A 25937-nucleotide genomic window follows, 5' to 3' on the forward strand; every position below is an offset into this window, starting at 1 on the left:
TTTTTCTAATTAGTAAATTAGATTTCTAAATATTATTTTTGAAGGGTTGAGATTTTTATGATATTAAATGCAAATATCCAAAACCAGTGAATTAATTTTCATTCAGATTACTTACATCCTTCCATAAACATTGTTTGTTTTGTGAAATTCCTGTATTTTTTGTTAAAATATGTATGTGTTTTGTAGATTTTAATATTTAAAAAGAAATTCTAACTAATTATTCTAAGAGAAAAGCTACTCGATATTTGTGTAATTCTAAATTTTGTATTTAGCATTTGAAGCTTTTTCCAGAAACTCTTGGATTTTCTGGGTGTACAATCATTTTATCAGCACAAATTTATGGGGTCACTTCCATTATTTAAACTAACATACTATGTTCTTGTATTATTGTTTTCATTGAAGTCTATGAAACACAAGGGTATAATAATGGTTATAGCAAACATCTTTTTCTTGTACTGTTTTTTGGTGGGAGCAGCTTATTTTACCATGTATAGTGAAATCTTATGTTTTGTTCTTATTTTTCATACATGGTCATTTCTTCCTCTTTCATTGTCATTCCAGTAGTCCTGGGTGGTCATATCTTTAATGTGGGTCCAGGCACCTACATAAAAAAAAAAAAATCTAATTTGAACAAGTAAGATTAGATGTGAAATTAGCATCCTGAATGGTGAATGTGCACAGTCTTTACTACTACTGGACTCATTTATTCCCTTCTCCTCTCTGCATAATCCCACTACTTCTCCTCTTTCAGTCAACTCCAGCCATCATGGTTTTCTTACTGTTCCTCAAAAAAATATTAATCCCATTTCTACCCCAGAGCCTTTGCACTTACTGTTCTTTTTTGCCTGAAACAGTCTTCCCCCAGATTTGCTCATTGCTAGATCCCTCATCTGAAATTGTCATTCAAATATCACCTTATCAGTGAAAACTTTCCTGACTACCATATTTAAACTTGACCCATACCCTCCTGCTTACTTTCCCCATCCCCCTACCTTCTTTGTTTTCATCAGCAGCATTTATTACCTTGTAATAAGCTACATAATTTTCTTATTTATTTGGTTTAGTGTCTCTTTAATCTGTGCTAGAATGTAAACTCACTGAGGGCAAGGAATTTTTTTGTGTGTGTTTTATTCTCTGCTTTGTCTTCTGTCCTTTGGAAAGTTCCTGGTAAATAATAACCATCCAAGAAATAAGTGAATGAATAAGCAACTTACCAAACCAGCGAAGAATTTCAAAAAGTTTAACATAGTGAACTTCAAAAAGAAGGAATAAACTTAAACAGGCTGGGAAACTCTTAATCTATATATTGTGAGATGGGATTGAAAAATAAGTCCCAATTAGGCCCCTGGAATCAGCCTGATATCAGGGGTTAGAAGTCTGGGAGAAGATGCCAATAAATAGTTTAATGATCTCATCAAGGCTGAGCTGGTATTTTTTAAATTAAAAAATGCATTATAAATGGAATCTAAAAAGAATTGAATTATGCTTAAAATGAGCAATTTTGATGATATATTTATTATACTTCAATAAAGCTATTAATCAAAAAAAGAATAAGCTTAGCTAGTGCCCTTGATCTCACCAACTTCATCTCACCTGAACTGATTAGCTGACTCTTCATTTGTCCTCAGACAAAGCCTTGACTAGGAAGATGGACCTGATACATCAGGAGAAAACTGAAAGCTGAAAGTTCTAGAGGTCTATCTAATATAGTCCTTAGGGATAAGCCATGTGAGACTTAGGAAGAAGAATGTAGATGGAGGTTGGGGTGGGAAAATAGAACATTGCTGATGTAGAGCAGCAACAGGTGAGATCAAGGTCCAGGACATGGGCCCAGGAGTGAGGGACTAAAGTAGAAGTGACCAGCACTGTCATGAGCTTATTGATAAGCCCAGAGATGTTAAATTTCCTATCGATTTCTGTGTTTTTGACTTTTAGATATTCTCATGTCTCAAACAAAAAGAGAAATTTACCATTTGTACAATTCTTGGAAGAGAGTATTATTTTTTAGATCCATTAAAAACAAATCCTTTGCCTGCTGAAATAGGTTCTTAGTTCTAATACTATGTCAAAAACCTTTATGATGTAACTACATTTAAGATGGTAGTCTCAAGATATTGCTGTAGCCTGATGTCTCCATTTTTACACTTTCACAGTTCCTATACAGACTGATTATGTGGCAAAACAATTGAAAGAGTCCGTGGTTAACACCCCTGTGGGAAAATTTCATTTCTAAAAATACAGGATAATCTTATGATTTCCAAATAGATAAGGAAGATTCCTTTTTGAGCTTAGAATCTGCTACTGGGCATTTTGAGGCTCTACCATAAACATAACAGTATTATTATCTTATATTTGTGTAGTACTTTGAAGATTACAAAATGCTTTTAGTTGCATTATATCATTTAATCCCCCCATCTAGTAAATTCTGTGTTATTCACCAATGACAATATGTCCAGATGGCTGAAAATGGACATCATGCACACACATACACATTAGACTAATGGCTCCCAAATGCAGGCCATTGCCACGCTTTGCTGAAGTTGTCAAAAGTACAAAGTAAAATAAGAAAAATCAACACAAAACATATGTACAAACTCGCACACACACAAGGAAATGTGTTTTGTTTGTGTTTGTAGTTACTAAGCATCCTTATCTTAGAGGATTTTTTTCAATTCATTTATTACTTCAACAGGTATTTATTTGATATTTATTCTATTCTAGGAATTATTTGAGACACTGAATATAATGTAGCAACCAAAACTGATAGTGGTTTGCATTTCCAAACCTCTCTGTCTGTGCCTGCATTGAGCTCTTTCCAAATGGTTCCTGTTCTAGTTTGCTAGCTGCCGGAATGCAATACTCCAGAGATGGATTGGCTTTCAATAAAAGGGGATTTATTTAGTTAATGTATAGTTCTTCAGAGGAAAGGCAGCTAACTATCAACTGAGTTTCTTTTTTACATGGGAAGGCACAAGGCAATCTCTGCTGGCCTTCTCTCCAGGCCTCTGGGTTCCAACATCTTTCCCTGGGGTGATTCCTTTCTGCATCTCCAAAGGCCTGGACTGAGCTGTGAGGGCCGAGATGAGGTATGCTGAGATGCCTGGGCTGTGCTACATTGAGCTCTCTCATTTAAGCACCAGCCAATTAAATCAAACATCATTCATTGTAGCAGGCATGCCTCTTAGCCGACTGCAGATGTAATGAGCAACAGATGAGGTCCACATGCCATTGGCTCATGTACACAGGGATAGAACTAGGCACATTCACCTGGCCAAGTTGACACCTGAACCTAATTACCACAGTTCCCTCTTAAAGGACTCCAGTAAGCCACCCACTTTGAATGGGTGGAGACACATCTCCCTGGAAACAATCAAAGAGATTCTGCCCACAATTGGGTGGTTCACATCTCCATGAAGACAGCCTAATCAAAAGGTCCCATCCTAAAAAATATTGAATCAGGATTAAAGGACATGGCTTTTTCTGGGATACATAGCAGTTTCAAACTGGCACACAGCTTTTGGAACTAAGATAAATTAGGACAAATACTGTCTCAAACCTCAAAACAGGTCATCACTATTTGTATATTTGTGAAAAAACACAGAATACATGTTTTCTTTGATATTTTCAGTCATCCTTATTGACTTTTATTTCACCTATTAACAAACCTCATGCTCAAATGCTATTATAAAAGTTAACCAAACTCTGCATTCTGATTTGAAACATGAAACACATTGAATTTTTTTAGATGGTTACTGGGCCATATAAAAATTTATTCCTTTTATGTAAAAGACAAGGAAGAGTTCTCACTGTAGGTATCAAATTGGTTTTAAAACTCAACACTAAATCCTCTAGAATATTATCTTTAGAGGTATATGGGAAGCTTTGAACAGTAGTTTGTAAAGATTATTATGATTACAAAAATAATTCAAAGCCAACAGAGCATTAGCAATTACTTATTCGGACAACAATCAATAATATTTTTAAAGCAAAAATAAATCCATAAGCTATTATCACTGGTTTATATTTTACATAAAATTTTTAAAATTATATAAGTTTTCCCTTCCAAATATTTTTTAAAAGACTTCTTTGCTGCACTGATCAAAATTTATAATTAAATACTTGGTACTTTTGTTCCTTGGACCTGCTTTTAAAAAGGTCTAGATTTCATTACATCTCACTTGTGAATTACGCATCAATCTCATTTTCAAAGCATCATTGAGGTATGAGAAAAACCCATAGTTGTATGTATGATGATATCTAATTCTTCATTTTGATGAAGGTCATAAAAAATGTGGATTTGCTGATTTGAGATATAATTCAGTCTCCAATTTATATAATTAAGATGGTAGAGTGACAACTAGAGCAAATAAGATTACCCCTAGTATTCCTGGACTGACTGGACTATTGAAAACATGGTGCCTCTAGAGGGAAGTACTGAAGGCAACTGATAATGTGGAGAAATAGCAAAGCTTTTCAACTTCATTCAGGTGGCACTGAACTCATTATCAACTGGAAGAGATGGTCTGAATCCAGGAAGAAGAGATTAATTAGTAATTAACGTAAATTAAAAAAACCTTAGAGCAAAGAATTCAAGATGTAGTTTAGTTTCCTTCATCCTTTTAATTGAAAGAACTGGTGATCTCTGTTATTAGTCAACAGAGAGATAATAAAAAACAAAGTGTTGCCCATGAAAAGAAGAAAAAAGTTATAATAGTTTGAGGCACTAAGAATTATAAAGACACTTCATTTCAGACAGCACTCTTAGAAGTGGTAGTTTTCCCATAAACTCAGGTATTAACCCATATTTATTATATATCTAAGCTTAAAACTCATGTTGCACAGGTTTTACACATGCAGCCATTTATATGGTATAGGGTAGTTAAGGATGTTCAGTTTAATATGCACATGTGCATGCCCCACGTATACACATATACTCATGCAAAGCTGATTAATGATTTAGAGCTTTCCAAATAAACCATGGTACTTGTGTATGAAATGGAGATGGGAGGGAATACGTATAAAGGTGCAAAGGGATGGAAACATCTATCCATGCAATCTAACCTTGTGGTTACTTACTGATCTACTCATCAAAGACCCACATCCTTAGCTCTCCTCCTTCCCCAACCCAGAGTATTAGTAAAGCCCTTGAGAGCCGATCAAAGCAACTTCTGAATGTGAAGGCAGATTGAACATGGGCATTTATTTCTGTTTTCTGCTGAATGCTTCCAAATTGAAAGAAGGGGTTTTGTTTTCTTAAATTCTAAATCCACAAGGAGAAAAATGGTAGGAGAGAGGATAGCAACACAAAATTTTAAGTGGACTGGTGGTAACTTATTTACGAAGAAACCTGAATTCTCAATTAAGAAGCATCCCAAGGTGCAGTACATACCCCTCCAAGTACTCTGAAATATTTTATCTCTAGAAATTGGAATCATACTAGGACTAAAAAAAGCAGGATGGTACAGGGTTTGTTAAAGCCTCAAACACCCGAGAATCCTGCATATCTGGCAAAAGTTTAAATGTATTCAAAACGTAGGGTGAAAAAGAGGAGCTGTAGATTAAGAAGCATAGGGGCAATTAGAGGTATGCTACTATACTGAAATGGGAAAATAAATGTTTACATACCAAATGTCTGCAGCCCCAGTCCTCTTCTCCAATTGAGATCTGAGAATGCAGGCAGTCAGTTCTGTCTCTCCAAACAGGAAAGTGATATTTTCTTCCCTGAAATATCTAACCAGACTAATATCAGGAATGACCAAATGAAGCAACCTTGTAGGACACCCTGCTCTGAAATTCACAATGGACAGGCCCCATCCACAGTGACAGTTTTCCAAACATTCTTTTTTAGTGCCTCACCAATAAATATGAAGAGACCATTAGATGATAATAAACACTTGAGAAAAGTCCGTGTCTTGGTTTACCAGATCTGCTGTAACAAATACCACAAGTATTTATTGTCTCAGACTTTTGGAGGCTAGAAGTAAAAATCACAGCATCAATAGCATCATGCATTATGTGAAGTCTGTAGAGTTCTGGTGGTGGCTTGCTAGTAATCCACAACTCAATCGCTGCCTCCACCACATGGCCATCTATCTCCCACTCCCAACTATGGCCAAATTTCCTTTGCTTATAAAGAACTCCAATCAACTGGATTAAGGCCCACCTTGATTCAATTTAGCCTCACCTTAACTAATAGCATCTTAAAGACCCTGTTTACAAATGGATTTACATCCACAGGACCAGGGATTAGGGCTTGAGCATGTCTTCATGGAAGACATGATTCAATCTATAATGTCCCCAAACATGGAAGGCAGAGCACAAAACCAACAAGCATTAATGTCTGTTCAGAGGAAATAATCTATAGGGAGATGAAAATTTCAAGTAAAGAACCAACAGTAATGTCTTCAAAGATATAAGAAAAGATATTGTATCCTTAAAAATATCTCTACCTATTTTTCAAGGGCTTTTTGAAGCCCCAATTCCCCGTGTCTTAAGGAGAATCCAGAAACTTATACTGAGTTCAATATTTGAAGTGATTTAATTTCCAGGCTAACCTTTGCATTAAAAGCAATAGGAGTTATGGGAGATATTTAGCAGGAGAGTGGGAGTAGCAACTATATTATCTGAAGTATCACTCCATGAACAGTATGGAAGTGGATCAAAAGGAAAATCAAATTGGACCCTGGGAAGTTGAGCTGGGATAACATAACAAAAATTCAAGCAAGAGCTGCTAAGGACCTGGGTAAGATAGTATTGGGAGAAGAGCAGAGAAACTAATTCTAGAGATATTAAAGAAGAACGATTGACTGATTGAATAAGGTTGCAGGTGATGGGAAGGAAACTAAGATTCCTCAATTTCTAATTTGTAAGCTGGATAGATAGTAAGTCTATTTAATCAGATAAAGAATAAAGGAGCTGAAGTTTGGAAGATTGATTGATTGTAACACTTCTGGGATAGTCAAGTAAAGATATCTAGTCATCAGCTTCAAAAGCCCTTGTGCATGTACTGGCTCATCTGTTCCTCATGACAGTGTTCAGTATTTGTTGCAAATTTCTTTCTTAGTCACAGTTTTAGGAAGCAAAAAGCTGAGGATTAAGAGAGTGGTTTCTGAAGTCCTGGTTCTATTGTTAATTAAACTGCCTACCTGGAGCAAATCACTGCCCTTGTCTGTTTCAATTGTGAGGCATATATTTGTATTGTGTGTTTCCATATTTGTGATTTGTAAGGCCAAAGTGAATATTAAATGACTTGATTTCCATAAATGCACTTAGAAAAGTATTTGGCATTTAATGGTAAGTGTTTGAATTTTTGTCCTCAAATGGCTGATGATATTCACAAAGTCACACAATTGTGGAGTAGTAGAATTAAGGGAAAAAATCAATGAAAAATAAAAAAACAGACTACCTCATAAAATTGACCAAAAGATTTAACCAGGCAATTCATCAAAGAAATATACATGAAATGATACTGAACATCTTTAGTCATTAGAAAAATGAAAATTAAAACCACAAGATATTGCTATATAGCCATAAGAACAGCCCAAAATTAAAATGTCTGCCCATGCCAAGTGTTGACAAGTATGTGGAGCTACTTGAAATCTCAGGCAGTGCTGACAAGAATGTAATATGATTTAATCACTTTGGAAAACAGTTTGGCAGTTTCTTAAATATTTAAAAGTGAATCTACTATATGTTCTATCCATTTCACTCCTACATATTTTCCCAAAAGAAATGAAAGCATATGTCCATAAAGGCTTTATTTGTAATAGCCCTGAAATGTAAGCAACCTAAATGTCCATCAACAGATGAACGGGTCAACAAATTATGGTATATCCATACAACAGAATACACGTCTGAATATAAAAAATGTATAAACTATTGAAACATTCAATAGGAAGGATGAATTGAAGAAGCCAGACCCCACCCCTTTTCACACACCCCAAAATACCAAATACTGTCTGATTTGTTTTATATAAAATTCCAGAAAATGCAAACTAAACCATAGTGACAGAAAGCAGAAGACTGGTTGCTTGGGGCCTAGGGCATGGAGCATGGGAATGTGGGAGGGAGATGACAAAGGGGTTCTAGGAGACTTTTGCAATGTCAGACATGAATCATTATATATATGGTTGCAATGATGGTGTTGGGAACTGAATCATGTCTCCCACAAAAGGTATGGTCCTGTCCCAACCCCTGTTCCTGTGGGCATGAAGGAACATGTCTTGAAGATGTTACTTCAGTTAAGGTGTGACACAGCTGATTCACCTGGGGCATTCATCTGGACTGTGGAGACTTTATAAGAAGAGTGAAAGTCAGACAGAGAGAGAAGCCATAGGAAGCCGACAGAAGCTGGAAATCAACAAATGTGGAAGAGAAAGAAAAAGATGCCACTAGGTGCCATGTGACAAAAAGCCAATGTATCCCAAAGATTGCAAGCCAGACAGAAGATTCTGACCCTAGGTGGAAGCAAGCTTTCTAGCCTCTGAAACCATGAGCCAATAAATTCCTGTTGTTAAACCAACCCATTTTATGGTGTGATGGCTCAGAGCTAGCTAGCCCAGAAAAAAACATGTTCTTAAATTCAATCATTCCTATGGGTGTGAACCTTGTACATAGGACCTTTTGATGAACTTACTTCAGTTAAGATGTGGTCCAGCTGAATCAGGACAGGTTTTAATCTTATTATGAAAGGCCTGATCAGAAAGAGAGAGAGAATGAATTCTGAAGCAGCATCCAGAAGCTGAAAGTCAATGAAATTTGGAAACGAAAGGAGAAGAGCCAGGAAGCACTGCCATGTACATTGGCATGTAACAGAAAAGCCAAGGACAAAGGATTGACAGCAGCCAGCCCCAGAACACAGTTTTCAGGAAGGAAGTTTTGCTGTGATGATGCTTTGAGTTTGGACTTCCCCTAGCCTCAATCCATATGCCAGTAAATTCCCATTTTTTAAGTTAATCCATTGCATGGGAATTCCTTTAGCAGCCAGGAAGCTAAAACATATGATATGTGCTTCTGCAGCTAGAAAGTGAAAAGAGATGATTTCCTGGGTGTGTGTATTGTCAAACTTATCAAATTGTGCACATTAAATATGTGCCATTTAGTGTATGAATTATGATTCAGTACAACTATTTGAAAATAAAACTAATAAGGACAAGATAGAACTGTGTTCTTCCTGGCCTTCATTCCTTCCCCTTTACATGCCTTTAGAATTATGTTGGTACCAAAATTTGGATGCCTGCAAGGTAAACTGGCATTAGAGTGAGCAGAATTGATCCAAGGTTGGGAGTAAGGTTGGGCCAAGGAGCACAGCAGATAAGTTGATGAAGAGAGAAGCATGTCTAGAGGTGCATCCAAAGTCATGCATTTCACACAACCAGAAGAAAATAGGTAGGAAACAGACTCTATGTAAATGTCTTAAACTCCTCTTGAGAGATGGGTCAAAATCTTTTGTTGATTATTTACTACTGGTAAGCAGGGTCACCAAAGCCACATGGCAAAGAGATCAGTGAATTAAGGCTGGGGATCCTTCAAGATATAAGCAGGCAAATACACTTAGAGAAACAGAGAACAAAGATTATCTTCAAAAGTCTGGTGTTGGGTAAGGGGCTTACCCAATATGGAAGGAGGGGGCAGCAAAATCCAAGCCCCTCACTATCCGGGGCTGGTTCTATAACTAAGGGCTGTCTCCTCAGGCAGTTAATGTTTTAAATCCCTGCCCTTGTGGTCCCCTGCCTTGTCCTCCACTTTCTTTTGGGCCCCTCATGAAATTTTCCTAAGATGTAAGGAACATAAAAGAGGGTAAATGAATACCGTTTTTATTAAGAAAGAAGAGAACAGTGACTTAAAGAAGCCAAACCCTGTGCTTTCATATCTCTCTTGTTGATGACTTACTCAGAAACTTAGAACAGCTCTTTTCAAATGGATTCTCAGGACAGATGCTTAATTATCTTGTTACTTACAGCCATTTTAACACTGATGGAGAGACCTTTCAGGAACTCAGCTGATGCCATCGGATCATTACCTTTGCTGACAAACTTCCTGACTTTAGTGATGCATATCTGTGGGCACGGCCTTCCATTTGTATATATTTCTAAAAGGAGGTTTTACAAGTCTGAATATAGAGAATTTTGCCTTCCCTGCATGAAGCTGAGTTGTCTAATGTCCCAAGCAAAAGGACTGTTGCCAGGACCAATGTTGATGCTTTTGTTGGCTTATGCAAATTTCAGGAAATCCATTTTCTTGAGATTTGCTATGTTTCCTAATTAGAAAATAAATTTAGGAACCCTTGCCTCCAAAAGATATACCTAGAAATATTTCTTTTCATTGTAGAGGGGAAAGAGGATAGTGAGGAGACAAAATATAGTAGGGATAACTATTTGGCCAGCTATCGACTGTGCAAGTGTTATTTCATTTAATTTTCATAGCAAACTGACAAATTAAAAAAAATAGTTTTTGCATTTCTATGGATGAACAAATCAATGCTCAGATAATTCAGGTCATTTGCCCAGGGTTGCACAGTTAATAAGTGTGTCAGAGCTAGGTGTAAATCATAACTTTTTGAATTCCAATATTGTTTTATCCCCCCCCCCAATATCTCACTGCCAAAAGTCAGTTAACTGATGAATAGCATGGTCAATTGACTTGTGTGTAGGAGTATTGGTAGAAATGACAAGAAAATTAATTTTGCTGTTTAAATTTACACTTGCTTATTTTAAAAATTAGTATTTCTGGACCCTTAAAAAAACAGAATTAGATGATCCACAGGAATCCATGTGGGCTTACTCAGAATAAAGCAGGTAAAATAATATTCTTCACATTTTTAATAGGGAATGAAGGACAAATCACAGCATTGACATTAAAAATAGGTATTATTTCATTCAGTTTTCACTCCGCTAAGACTTTCTTCCTGTCCTCTTAAACATTTGAATTAATTGTTTATATAAATGGAAGAACTGCTTATCAAAATTGTCATTCACAAAAAGCTGGAAGTTAAACTAACATGACTAATGACAATCAAAATTGAAAAGAAAAAAAATTTTCAGATAAAAAGGTGGACTTTAGCTAGACAGTTGAAACAGTAGAAATAAGTGAAAGTCCAGCAATTTGTTTCACTTAATGATTCAGTGACCTTTTATATTTACTTTGCTGGTTTTGTTGAATAGTTACATAGGGGACATTGATTTAGAGACATACAAATGAACTGATTTATTAGACATACTCTTATGGAGAATGATTGAGAATGGGATATCTGTAGACTGCCTTAGGGTTGAGCAATGCCCACTGTATACGTACTACTAAATACACCATTCCATGTTTATAATTCACCAAACAATAAATCCTATCTAACAAATGTTGAATAATAATGGGGAAATTGCATGAATATCACAGAATCTCTATAGTTGTAAGTCTAACATTGCTACCAGAAAGGCATGAATTATTTATATTTGAAAGATGTGTTCATTCATTCTGCTCTTCTAAATCTGCTGATGGAAATGTCTTTTCTAATTTTCAGAGCCAAGGAAAGTATGTAATCAATATAATTTCAAAATATTTATTGGTCATATACATCTGTGCAAAGCAGAGACATTTATAGACTGCTAAAGGCTGATTTTCTTCTGTCATCATCACAAACATAACCTATGCAGGATAAAACCAGATGATGGTGATGGGTAAACCAATGTGCTATTGCAACTAGCTGTGTAAGATTCTGTTTGCCCTCAGGGCATCATCAAGATGGGACTGTCACAGATTCTTTAGCCTATTAGTTCATTTTCTTTTTCTTTTTTTTCTTTTTCATAATGAAAGTGGCTTTATAGTTTGCAGTATTTATATTTTATAAGCTATCTTATTTTTCAGACCAACTAAAAACAAGGTGGTTTTGATTATTTTAAGTCATGGGAATGCCAGCAAGTAACTCACTCAGTATTTAATGGCATAAAATACCACTAAAGATGAAATTATAGAAAGAAGGAAGCAGACATATGGAAGTAGTGTAGCATGGTGGCTTAAAATGCAGACTTCAGAGTTAAACAGTCTGAATTCATTGCTGAAGGAAATTAACAGATCAGCAAATTACCTAATGTATAGGAGCTTCTATTTTCTCATGTAAGATGAGGTTTTTCAGTTAATATCAGTTTTTTTGTAGGATATGGGGACAAAACATAAAGGAATTAGCACAAAGACTGGCACAAAACAGGAACTTAGTAACATGATAAATAGCTCATTATTATTATCCCTTCCTCAAGGAGCTTATAATTTGTTTCCTAGCATTTTCAGAATGATGTTTTTAGCTTTTGTTAATTGATTGGTTGGTGGATGATAAGATATCTTTATTAATTGATGTTGTATTTCAAAACATTAGTCAAAGAAATTAGTATTCAATGTAAAAACATAAATATGGTTAAAAAGAGCACTTTTTTAGTGACTGTCACATGATGATGCTGAACTGTAAACTCTTCAAGGTTTGGGAAGATTTTTAAGTTTTTAAATGTTTAAGGCACTCAAAGCAAAGAAGTCTAACAGAAAATGCATGAATTAAAAAAAGAAAAATTAATTTTAATATTGTTTGACATTAGATTTTCATAAATAAAAACGGTATTTGGATCTAGCCCCAACCCCCAGGCTCCCTATGTCAGTGGCTAGGCAGGGCTCTGGAATTCATTCTACAGTCATAACAGCATTCCCTCTGTTGCTAGGGAGCAGGTAGGGCTTCCCCAGCTGCAGAAATGCTCTGAAGCACATTCGGCACATGGTGGAATACTGTCTCTTCCTGGTTCCTCTTTCTCTTCCGGGTGCTCACCAACTTCTTCTCCTAGTCCTCCTTTTTTCCTTTCTTTTGAAAGCCTTTTCCTTCCTAAATTAATGCTGCTTAGATTTTTGTCTTGTTTATAAATAAATATAAACTCACCTGGAGCATCAAGGAATGGAAACAGCCAGTGCTGTCGAGTTGGGACAGCAGAAATTCAAAACAGTTCACTAGGCCTCCATTACCTGTTCCTTGTATAACCAAATTTTGCTTCTTGAGAGCAGACTGACTGTGTCCCTGGGTTCCAAACCTGAGCTCTGCCTGCAAAGATCCCCCTTTTAGAGACCCAATAGTTAGGGCAGGCCATTCCCACCCCCCTAGGTTTGCATTCAAGGTCTGCCTTCCTTGCAGAAGGAGGAGTTGTTTTTTGTGAACACACAGCTGTGCAGGTCAGAGTCAGTGAAGGCAGACAGATGGTTTTTACTGCTTCATCTTCTACCCTCTGAATATGCTTGGTCCCTGTTCTTAGATGATCTAATAAATCCTTTCCCTTCTTGGAAAATGAAGGGCATTTGGTGCACTGTTGACACTTCAGTGGCAGAAGTAAACACAGATATCCCACATTATTTATTTGTGTAAAACTCCCATATGTGTTCCCCCTGCAAACTTTTAAGGCAATCTGAAGGCATTTTTGAACCAATCGACTATGTGACCCACCACTGTGGTTTTAACATAGCCACATTTTGTCCTCTTAATGGAGTGATAATTAAGTGGTTGTTTTAGTTGCTAATGCCACCAGAATGCAATATACCAGAAATGGATTGACTTTTACAAAGGGGATTTATTAGGTTACAAATTTAAAGTTCTAAGGCCGTGAAAATGTCTAAATAAAGGCATCAACAAGAGGATTCCTTCACTCAAGAAAGGCCTGTCGCATCCAGGTTTTCTCTGTTACGTGGTGATATCTACTGGCCCATCTCTCCTGGGTAGTTTCATTATGGCTCTCTCAACCCCCGTGGGTTCTTCTGGCTTTTCCTGGGCATTATCCTTCTCTAAGCATCTGTGAGTCCTCTATTAGCTTCTCTGTGGCAAATTCTGGATTTCATCTCTTAGCTTAGCATCTCCAAATGTCTGTGCTTTCTCCAGAATGTCTCCCTCTTATCGGACTCCAGCAAGTGGATTAAGATCCGCCTTGAATGGGCAGGGTCACAGCTCCGTGGAAACAGCTTAATCAAAAGATCCCACCGAAGAATAGGCCTACACCATAAGTTTGGATTAAAAGAACATGGCTTTTAAAACTGTTAAAAGTACATGACAGTTTCAACCAACAGAGTAGTTTTGTTGTTTGTTGTATTTTCTTGGCATTCATCTCTTTTTCTGTATGTGTGTTTGTTACCTGTGATATTTTGTTAACAGCTTAATTGAGTTATGATATGTGTGTAACATGTTGTTATGATATGTTATGATATGTCGTAACATGAAATTAACCGCACATATTTAAATGTACAAATGAGCATATTCATCACCTATTCAACTGCAATGTTGAATAGACATGGTGAGAGCAAACATCTTTATATTCTTCCTATTCTCTGAGGAAAGTCACTCAGCTTTTCACTACAAAGTAAGACGTTAGCAGTAACTTTCTTGTAGATGCCCTTTATCAGATTAAGGGTACTTCTATTCCTAGTTTGCCAAGAATTTTTGACAGGAATGAATGCTGAATTTTGTCAACTAATTATTTTCTGCATCTATTTTAAAAATCATTTTTTCTTTCAGTGTGTTTAATATAGAGTATAAAATCGATTAGATTCTGTATGCTAAGCCAGACTTTATGGCTCCACTGGTAGGATATATTTCAGTAATTTGAATTTGGAGTTGTTTTTGTCTTTGTTTGTTTGTAGGAAGGTTTTTCATTTCAAATTCAATATTTAAATAGATATGCCTATTTAATTTATCTATTTCTTTGCATGAGAACTTTAAAGGAGTTTTTTTCCCCATTCCCACTAAGTTGTCAAAATTATTGAAACAAAATTTTTCTGTTTAATGTCTGTATGATCCTTTTAAAATCTATTAAATCCATAATGATGTCACCTCTCTTATAATTCATGTTGGTAATTTGTGTTCTTTCTCTCTGTCTTGTTTTCTTCATCAATCTGGCCAGAAATTTGTCAATTTTATTCATCTCCTCAAAGAACCAGGTTTTGTTTCATTTATGTTCTCACTTGTTTTTCCGTTTTTCATTTCATTTATTTCTATTCTGATCTTTAATATTACCTTTCTCCTGATTACTTTCAGTTTCATTTGTTTTTCTATTTCTAACTACTTAAGGGGGAAGCTAAAATCATTGGTTTGTGAACTCTCTTATTTTCTAACGCAGGGGAGCAAATTTCCCTCTAAGTAGTCCTGTAGTGGCATCCCACAAACTTTGGTACGTTGTGTTTTTATTTTTGTTTGGTTCAAGAGACTAATTATCATTTTGATTTCTTCTTTGATCCATGGGTTATTTACAAGTGTGCTCTAAATTTAGTTTACAAACATTAGGGGAATTTCTAGATGTCTTTCTGGAATTGGTTTCTTATTTAATTCCACTACAGTCAGAAAATATACTTTCTATGACTTGGAACTGTTTTAAACTTATAGTGACATGTTTTATAGCCCAGAATATGATCTGTTTTGGTAAATAGTCTCTGTTTATTCGAAAAGAATGCACATTCTGTTGTTGTTAACTGGAATAGTCTACATTTCAATTACCTGAAGTTGGTTGACTCTGTTTTTCAAGTCTTCTGTATTCTTATTATTTTTCAGTCTAGTTATTCTATCAGTTATTGAAAGAGGGTTATTGAAATTTTGACTAAGGTTATTAATTCATTAACTTATTATATTCAGAATCCCTGTTACTAGGTGCTTAGATATTTAGCATTATTTTGACCACTTGATGAACTGACACTTTGATCAATGGTAATATTTGTCTCAATCATGGGCCTATTTGAATTGATTGCTTTTTTTCTCATTATGGGTTGTGTTTTCCTGCTATTTTTGTGCTTGATAACTTTTTATTGGAGACCAGATTTTACCAGTTTTCCTTTGTGGATACTGTATATTATTTTATCCCTGTAAATATCTTCAACTTTGTTTGGGGATGCAGTTCAGATATTGAAAATAGTTTGATTCTTTCTAGTCTTGCTTTTTCCTGCTGTATGATTTGTTTTTACTTTTTTATTGTTTAATATAACACATATACAAAACAAAGAAAGAAAAAAGTAAGTTTTCAAAGCATTCTTCGATAAATAGTTAAAGGACAGATCCCAGAGTTTGTCATGGGCTACCACACAATCATCCCAGATTTTTCCTTCTAGTTGCTCCAAAACACTGGAGGTCTAGCCTTGCTTCTAAAATGTCATAAGCAGGACTAGAGATCTGTTTAGCCCAGAGCTAAATATTCTGCAGGGCAGAGGTAAGAGCCTCCTAAGTACTCTACCCAATGTCTGTGAATTATGAGGTTTTCCACTTTGGCTTATGGGAACAAGCACTATTCCCAGAACAGGTCCTGGATGCTGTTCAAATCCAATACTTTCAGGTGACACATTCCATAGCCTCTAGTAGTTAACTCGCCTGGATGCACTGATCAATACTCTTCTAAGTACTTGAGGGGGACCTTCTGTAGGTCTCCAGCATTCTTTTCTCTGATCCTCTACCTTTTAAACTCTAGTTACCTTTACCTCTCCACACTCTCAGCTCCATATCTTCTACTCAGGGAACCTACCAGGTGCTCTGCTTTAGCTCTGCCTCCCTATGCAATGTAGTGGAAAATCCCTCAAGGCAGTAGCCTGGGGCAATTGTTGGGTACATTTTGTTTGTTTCCAGTTTCTCAGGGTCACTATCCTTTGTTGCTTTATGTCCAATTTCTTGAAAACTGTTGTTTCATGTATTTTGTCTAGTTTTTTCTTGTTGTTTTGGGATGGGAGGGTTAATCTGGTCTCTGATATACCGCCTTGGTCAGAAGCCAAGTCTAATGATGCAAATTTCTGAATCATTTACTAGTTGAAAGTGCTATTACTTTTTAGAAGCAATAGGAATTTAGAAAACCAAGGCTTTCTTTTCTTTATCCTTTGTAGTAATCATAAAATGAAGAAGTAAATATCACTGTGAAGATCCTTTGTAAGATATAAAGGTGTGGGACAAATTGAAACATAATAAGGAGAGCATATTTATTTCCTAAAGTGTTGTGAGATACTCCAGTCATCTCTGTACCTTCCTGACCACCCTTAGAGTTATCTTAATAAGCCAATGTTTTACACAAATTTTCATGTATGGTATGTGGAAATGTATATTTCCACATTTGCGTGTCTTCTTTGCCTACATTTAAAGATACTATGGATTGATTCCAAAGTTTCATAATCTATTTCACTTCTTCAGGAAGCAGTTGATATGTAAAGATATGACTTCTCAAGATATATCCAGGAAACACCCACTAGAAGAAGATAAAGAAAACTAGAAAATACTCCGCCATCATGAACCTCACAATACTTCAAGCATATGACAGAATGCTCATTTACGTTCTTTGTTTTAATTAGTCATGGAAAGTTAAATTATAGTAGATGATGGTAGAATAATTTGGACCCAAATTGGTGGTAAAGTGGTACCTGAAGTGTGCTGATGAAAGGATCCCTGTTAAAACCTGGTGGGAGAACTCAGGAATCACAGCCTGGGGTGCTGTCTTGGGTGCTCTGCCATCCATTATTCATGCATTTAGCAGGCAATTCTTTGTACTCCCTACCTGCAAGTCACAGGGGATACAAATATGAATAAAATGCCAGCAACTTGCTGGTGGATTGAAAGACAATGCTTAGATTTATGTGTGATGCAAATGTGTTAGAAATTACCAATCTCTCGAACAAGAAATTCAGGATAATAGAATATACTAGAATGCTAAAGCAGTGCACTGAAACAAAAAGATATTAAAAAGTGATAAGCCTAAAGTTTTAAATCTTGCCTAAAACAAATAAATTATAATCTTATGGAATTGAGGGTGAGGATAAAGGGCAGGAAGATATGAATTTCCAGCATTTAAGTAGCCAAAGATCTAAAGGATGAGTGGAGAGAGAATAGGTTGAGATTCAGGGAACTTGGATTCAAGTCATTTCCTAGCTATGGAACCATCTTCAAGATATTTAAAATATTGTCTTTCAATTACCCTATGTATAAAACTGACAGTTTGGAAAGTAAGTTTTATTATTAAATAAAATACTCCAAAAGGAGTATTTTAATTCCTGGAACTCAAAGCTCTCTGCATTGAAACCTGGGTTTTGAGGGAAAGAATGTAATTTTGTCTTCCATTATTGAGAGAGCCACAAAGGTTCTTTATATCATTCTATGAAGCCTTTCAAGAAAGAAACAAATGTCAACCATATTTCTTCCAATAAGACTTTGTCAGTAGAGAGAATTTAGTCATAAAACATGGATCAGAACTGACTCTGGTACTTACTGGGTAACCCTAAGCAAATAATTTAACATCTCCAGGACATCATTGCCTGATCTCTACAATGCATTAGAAGAGATTCTCTCCAGCTGGAACATTCCATAATTCTAAGAATCTTATTCATGCATAATTGAGCAACTCTCACTAATATGCTTTCGGTACTTGACGTATCACATATATAATTATCTTAAGTTTGTGGGAGCTCCTCAGAACTCATCACTGAAATGGCTCTTCCTGCTGAGCTATCTGCAATGTATCTGTATATTGGGGCAATTTCTCTTGGACATTTATGGAATTACTATCAAAACACAGTGTTTATTCTGGCAGAAAATGGTTAATATTGTGTGTAGGTTATCATTGTAATATTACACCCATCAGACTTATAAAAACATGTAACTTCTGAAGCAAGGGAAATTAACTTTATGTTCCTCTTGTTATCACTTGAAGGCAGTAACGTTAGCAATATCATCAAAGTGGTCCTGAGTGTACTTAGTTAATGGGAGTCTTATATAAGTGACCTAATTCTCCTCTCTATACTCTGGAGAAAAGATTTTATTCAGGGAAAGTATTGTGTCATTCCTAGCCATTCTCCTTAAAATGTGCTTTAAATTCTTCATGCTGGGATCAGGGTTTTGGGGTGAAGTTTTCCCCTAGAAGAGGACAGGCACTGGGTAGAGTGTGATTGGAGAAAACCACGATTTGTTGTGTACTTATAATATGCCTTATATTAAATAGCTGATACAATACTTACAGCAATATACATGTTTTGTACCATTATTCCACATCGCCTCAAACCTGCAGTTTGTCCTGTGGATAGTAAATTGAAGAGGCAGGTCTCTAATTCTGAAAATCTATTCTAGTTTCACTAGTCAACACAGGGTAGGCCTATCAAATCCACAGAGGTATACTAGGGCTGATGAATCCAGGCAGACAGAGTCAGTTTCTTCTCTAATTCTCCAGGACTATCTTCTACCTTCTAGGTCTGGATCAAAAGTTCATTATTTCTACATGCACAGATTACTAGGAAACACTGTGGATTTTTTTTGAATTATAAAATATTCAAAATCATGTTCATGCTTTATTCAGCTTATTCAGTTCATGCTTATTCAGCTTCTCAAGTCCTTCTGTACATTTTAGCATTGATTTCAGGTTTTTCCTCTCTCTCTGTCCCCTATTTCCAGCCTGTCACAAAGTCTATTAAACTGTAATCATGTTTTTCAGAAAGTATGGTCTATTATTTGTCAAGGTCTTGCTGTAGACATGTTTGCATTATTTATTTATTTAGTTAGTTAGTTATGTTACTGAATGATCCACTTTCAATCTCTTATAGAAAGCAGCATAGCAACTTGAGAACTGAAAGAGATATCAAGGTGTTTCTAAATCAGTGGTTTTCCCATGGCAGTGAGCCTAGAATATTAGAACTGAGATCATTTTAATCCAAATCTTATGTGATTTAATTTTCATCATTGTTCTTTGAGACAGGTGGTCTTGCTCCCATTTTACAGATGAATAAAATCTGTTAACTGTTAGTAGCAGAGCCAGGTTTTCTGATTCCAGTCCTGCTTCTCTCAAATACTGACATAATTTTATAATTCTCTGAAAACAAGGAAACCATCCATTGACACTGACTTCCTCCTTGAAGACCTGGTTGGCCATGTATAGATGAGGAAAGATGCACATACAATGAGTATGGGTGATACTGATCGTCTCTATGCCATTTATATTTTACAATGAAGTTACTGTGAGGAGTTATTGAAAACATATACAATGAGTGACACAAATATCTTGTCAATAAAAGTTACTTTTTAAAATCCCTATTCTGTCTCCATGGTAGAAGAACACGGAGGCTTCATTTTGCCAGGTGATGTCTTCTGAAGTTTGCTTACTTAAACCGCTCCCTCACTGGTCTTTAGTATCTTCTCCTTTCCTCATTCCATTGCTGGCTTCCTTGCTTGCAGCTTGCTAATCTTATTTGTGGACATTTGCTCTAGTCTTGGATGTTTCCTCCAATGATATTTATAGAGCAAAAGACATTTGTACAGAAACTGTTGTTTAACGAAGAATTATTCTCAGCATTTATTTTTGCTTATGCTGTCAGAAAGAATCCTCCTCTTTTACTCTTCTACACATTCCCACATCTTACTCATCTTTCAGTAGCCTTCCGAAGTTCTTTTACCAAAGCCTTCTTCAACTATTCTAACCTCATAAATACAAGCTTCCCTGAATTTCGATGAGACCACCACACTCTATTTAGAGATACACTCTATTTATCCAACTTTGGTCATCTAGAGTTTAGTTTTTCCAATTCTTTTGTTCTGAAATCTTGTTCATCTTGAGGCCTCATCCCCAAGACTAAAAGGCGTCCTATAAGAGGTCTCACCAAAGCATAGAAGTCTCATTGAACAAGCACATCAGTGTTTTCTATCCTCACTAGCAGTGACCTTTCTACCTTTTATTCCTTGGTGGGTTAAGTCCCAAAGTAGGGTTGCCAGATAAAATGCAGAATGCCAAGTTATACTTTAATATCATAAAATAACTTATTTTTAGTATAAGCTGGCTGAAATATTGCATGGGAAACATTCTAAAAATATTCATTCTTTATCTGAAATTTACATTTAATTGGGAACCCTTCCTTTCCTATTTGCTAAACCTGACAAACCTACTCTTGAAGTATAGTTCCTCTTTTGCTCCCCACGTATGAGATGAATGGTCTTAATCAATCTTGATTTAAGTGTCTGTATAGGCCATGGTCCCTTACCTGTCTGTAGTGCTACACAAATTACAAAGCAGTTTATCTTATTTCTTCCTCAAAATTGTTCAAGATGGTTAGTATCATTTCTATTTATTAAGTTGATTGTTTAATATCTCTGGGTTTCAATTTGTAGGGTATAACATAGAGTTACTCATATCTACTTTAATGAATATTATGAATATTAAAAGAGATGAATTATATAGAGCAAAATACCTGACAAATAAAAGGAACAAAGTGACAAAATGCACCCATATAACCACCTCACTTTTCTTCTACTCCAATTGGCTTAAGATCATGGAGCCAATATATCAGGAAGCTTAAACTTGAATAAGCTGACTTTGTCTAGGATACTACATAAAGAGTAATGAAGCATGACATGAAGATTAAAAAAAAAAATAGCTTACTTAGCATCTCCTTTGTTCCACTTGAATATTCCTCTATTTCCATGATGGAACTATTTTCCAATTAATTCCTTTTTTTTTTTTTTTTTTTTTTTTTTTTTTTTTTTTTTTTTTGGCATGGGCAGGCTCTGGGAATCAAATAATTCCTCAGTTTTAGAGAATATGTGAAATGATATTTTGGTTCTTAATTTGAATCAGTTACTCTGTGTTTTTCCTCAGTGACTTGAGAATAAAAAAAAAGAAAATGTTTTCAGAAATCTTGGGTAAAACTAATTAACAGTCTCCACATAGAAACAAACACACTATTCAAAGATAAAGGAAGTGGATCGTAGAGTGTGTCCATTCTCCTCCATGGATATGCAAGAATATTAATTAGTAAAACACTGATGCCAGCAAATGTCAAAGAACTATCTCTCATAAATCTTTGTGAAATGTGGAAAATAAAAATATGTCCTAGGGAGCAGAATGAATTCATTTGCAGGGATTATATTTCAAGGTACATGATTAGTATTCATGAACATGAAATAAGCAGCATTTCAAAGATTTCTGCCAAGGCATCAGTTCATCTAAGAAGACCAAGAGGTTGAAAAAGAAGAGTTGTTACAGTAGCTAATTTTTATTTTATTGCTATTATTATTTTTCCTTCAGTGATATTTCAAATCCCAATATACCATAGCAACACAGGGGTGTCAAATTGCCATGATCAATGTATTAAACTGTGTTTTGAGAAATTGGTATCTCTTACTAAGGATGGAGAAACCTTACATTTTTTACTTCACAAGCTTTTCCTTTTCCCACACAAATCCATACTATTTGACTGTAAAGATTCGTTCCACTCTCTGCTTTTCTTTTCTGTTTATAGTAGAGAGAATTTTAAAAATAATAATCCCAATACAAGTATAGCATTTGCTTTAGAATTTTTTTCTATTTCTCTATTTCTCTGTGTGCTAATATACTCTTACCCATGTATAGCTTACATAGTAAATACATAACCTGCATATTATATATAACCTTTATGATTGCAAAGTACATACATACAGTGTCTAAGAACAATCAGATTTTTCTTTACCTTGTAGATATTTTAGTGTGTTTAATTAGTCAGAAAATTATTAATAATGTTGATTTCAAAATTTATATTCCAGTGGAAAATTCATATTCCAGTGGAAAATTCAAATATGAGATATTAGGTAATAAGGCTAATACACATGTCCAAATGCATTTCAAGTATGCATTATTTAAAATATTTATATCTATAAGTAATTGCTAGGAGGTAGTATATATTCCATCACAAGCAATAGGATTAAAAAGTAAATAGTAAATAATGTATTTTATACATGTGTATTCTAGATTAGCTAACCAAAATCTAGGAATTCCTAATTGAACACACTACCAAAAGATATGTTATAAAACGTCCAATGTGCCTGTTTTGGGATTAAAATTAGCATTCTATAAATGATATCAAATACTGAGAAACAAATGTTCTAAGGTGTTATAAAAACTGCACAGCAAGTGAGAAATGGCTCATTAATTGGGTAGTAGGTACAACTCAATTTCTTCTTAGCATAGTGTACTCAAATAGTATAATAGGTCTTATTTCAAAGTTGCATTTTCTTAATTCCAGATGCTTAAAAACAAATTTGTATAAAGATAATTCTTCCTGTATTGTGTTCTAATTGCTTCAGTGAAACACTGAATGAAATTTGCTATCAGATCTCTCTTTTGCTGGAAGACTGCTTAACAACATGTTGGACAATAATTACTTGAAAAATGTAGGTTTCTCAAAAAGAAGACAGACTCACAGGACCCAGCAATGAGTGCTTAACAGAGTGATATTGTACATGATCACACTTTTGAATCGTTTCTCCCATAAAGACATGCTCAGGTTCTAAACCCCCGTTCTTATTGGCATGAACTCATTTATAAATGGAATGTCCAAAGAATCTATTAAGGCCAAATTGCCTCAGGGTGGGCCTTAATCCAATATGAATAGAGTCCTTATAAGCAAAGGTAATCTAGAGAGACAACCAGATAACTGAGCAGGAGAACTGGGAGCCACCGAAGAAGATAGAGACAGTCATGTGACAGAGGTAGGGATTGATGGCCCTCAAGCCACTAACAGAATGCTACAGACTTAAGAAAAGGCATGGCTTGCAGATTTCTTGATTTTGGACTTCTAGTCGCCAAACTGTGAGCCAATAAATTCCTGTTGCTCAGCCCAATCAGTCTGTGGTATTTGTAGGGGCAGGCCTGGAAACTAAGATAGATCAAAGTTGGATGTCACATTGGCCTTTAGCAGAACAAGGAGGTGTTTTATACAACTATAAGTAAAATAGGACTATCACTATTATCTTCCCATGCACTAAGTATCTGTGGAACGCAGGTCATCTTCTTGCCCTCCCCATTAGCAATAGCCTAGCTCCAGTCCTAATTGACTCTCATTTGAGTAAATGTCACCTAACCAACCTATTCTTTTCCTGTCTTTCAGATTTCAAAATAGCTTCCTCACTGTAGACAGGATGATCACTCTAAATAAAATACAGTGACATTTTAGTGAGTGAATTTTATGGGTTGGGATCAGTACTCAGTGTTTTAAAGTGATCACTTATATTAATGATTACAGCAATTAATGAAACAGAATAGGAACTAGGTCTCAAGATGTTTAAGTAACTTATTTCAAGTGATGTATTATTAGCCTCTGGCTAATAAATACCAGGGCATATATTTGAATGGTAGAGACCCTTCCCCTCTGATAATATCAAAATCACTGATGAGAAACCCAGTGGTTTCCTAATTTTGCAAAAGGGTAAAGTTCAAACTCAACTGTACATACTCAACCCTATACATGATTGTCCAGCACACCTTTTCAAATTTTTCTCCCAATCAAACAAAAATATCAGTATACCATGTATGTTTTACTCACCTCTTTGCCTGTGATACCTGAACTTGGAATATCCTTGCCAATTTCTGTATATTCAGGTAGTATATTTTCAAGATACAATCCAAAGTTCATTCTTTCTATGATTCCTTCTTTGGTGGCTTTTTCCAAATCCCTATTACAGAGCTTCTTTGTATCTGACTTATATTGTGCTACTATTATTCACTTATGTTTTACATATTTTATCATTACCACTAGACTGCAAATTTCTTTAAGGCATGCTATAAAGGGTCCATTTCAGATCCCTTTGCATAAAAAATAGTGCCCACTTTAAATGGGACTGCAGACACAGCCGTCTGAATAAATAAATACAAGAATGAATGGACTCTAGGTCTTTTGCTAAGCAATATCATAAAATGGGTGACACGTATTTTTTCTTTCAGAGGAGGTAAAATAAATATTCACTGCTATACTCAGAGAGGAATTTAAAATTCCTTTTAGTAAGCTATTTTGAAGTTTTCAAAGCTGTCTGAATTCTGCTATTATCACTTCATTTAATTGTTTAACCAGTATATTTTGAAAGCTGCCTATATTCGTGGGTCATGCTTGGTAATGGAGATATAGAGATAAAAAAAAAGCAATGTCTTTGCCATTAAGAGACTTATAAATGTCTTAGAAACACATGTTAATGGGTAATTAAGAAAAATATAAAATTCATAGACTGTCCAAGGAAAGTAAACCTTAGTTTGCATAGGCAAGTCAAGAAAGACTTCTTATAGAAGTGACATTTGAATCAAGCCTTAAAAGAAGATGAATGTTTTGAAGTTCTCTTTTAAGGTATAGGCAACATCTGAGAGTTTGGGGTAGAAAAATGAGAAGATAGAGAGTTAAATGCAGTAGCCTTTAATGTCCTAGGACAGATGGATTTATCAGGATCATAACACATTAGACCAACCAAGTATAAGAAGATGACGAATTTTTCATAGGACACCAAGAAGCCAGCCCGTGAAGCTGTATATTTCTAGGAGGTCTCCCAAATGAGGATGCTGAAGGGAATAAAGGGCACTAGATATGTTAATATACTAGTAATATATGGTTGGCCTCCTCCATAAACAGATATAAATACAACCTTCTCTAAAGTGATCAGAGTAGTGCCAACCATGGAGCTGTGTCCTCACCAGTATAAATCAATTCTTGGGAGAGGATTAGTGTCACACTGGAGATCAACGGTCTGAAATGTAGAATGCAACTTGCATATACTTTCTTGACTCTAAAACTTGATTAACTAGAGGCAGAGCTAAAGGGAATTAGAAATCATCTGTTAATAATTAAATTGATGACTAAAATTAATAGTTAATAGAATAACTAAAATTAGTGATTAGATTGATGTCAAAATAGCTAATTTTTTCCCCTAGAGGACCATGAGGGGTCTAATAAATTGGTTTTGAATGAATGATTGAGGATTCTTGAACTTCTAGATTTCAAAGTGTGAAAGGAATGAATGGCTCATCTTAGAATATTTACCCCTCTCCCACCCTTCAGACCTACTGAATTAACATCTTTGCAGATAGGCCAGGGCTTATGTTAATTACTAGAGTTCTGGAGATGATTTTGATGTGCCTTCTTGATTAAGAACCACAGTTATTGTTCATTCTTTTCATCGCACAGAGGAGGAAACTAAGAGG

At 35.5% G+C, this 25937-nt stretch overlaps 1 protein-coding gene and 1 long non-coding RNA gene across 4 annotated transcripts in view; one reads left to right on the top strand and one right to left on the bottom strand.

Moving 5' to 3' along the window:
- The window catches only part of GRM5 (glutamate metabotropic receptor 5), a 543390-nt gene that overhangs the window by 220080 nt on the left and 297373 nt on the right, over positions 1-25937 (top strand). The window lies entirely within an intron of this gene.
- On the bottom strand, positions 332-18304 carry LOC143643413 (uncharacterized). The gene is made up of 3 exons (XR_013156261.1): positions 18231-18304; positions 17389-17522; positions 332-601 (listed from the first exon to the last, which is right to left on the bottom strand). It is a non-coding gene; the product is annotated as an uncharacterized LOC143643413 (long non-coding RNA).

The sequence above is a fragment of the Tamandua tetradactyla genome, chromosome 8, assembly GCF_023851605.1.
Source record: "Tamandua tetradactyla isolate mTamTet1 chromosome 8, mTamTet1.pri, whole genome shotgun sequence".
Classification (NCBI taxonomy): domain Eukaryota; kingdom Metazoa; phylum Chordata; class Mammalia; order Pilosa; family Myrmecophagidae; genus Tamandua; species Tamandua tetradactyla.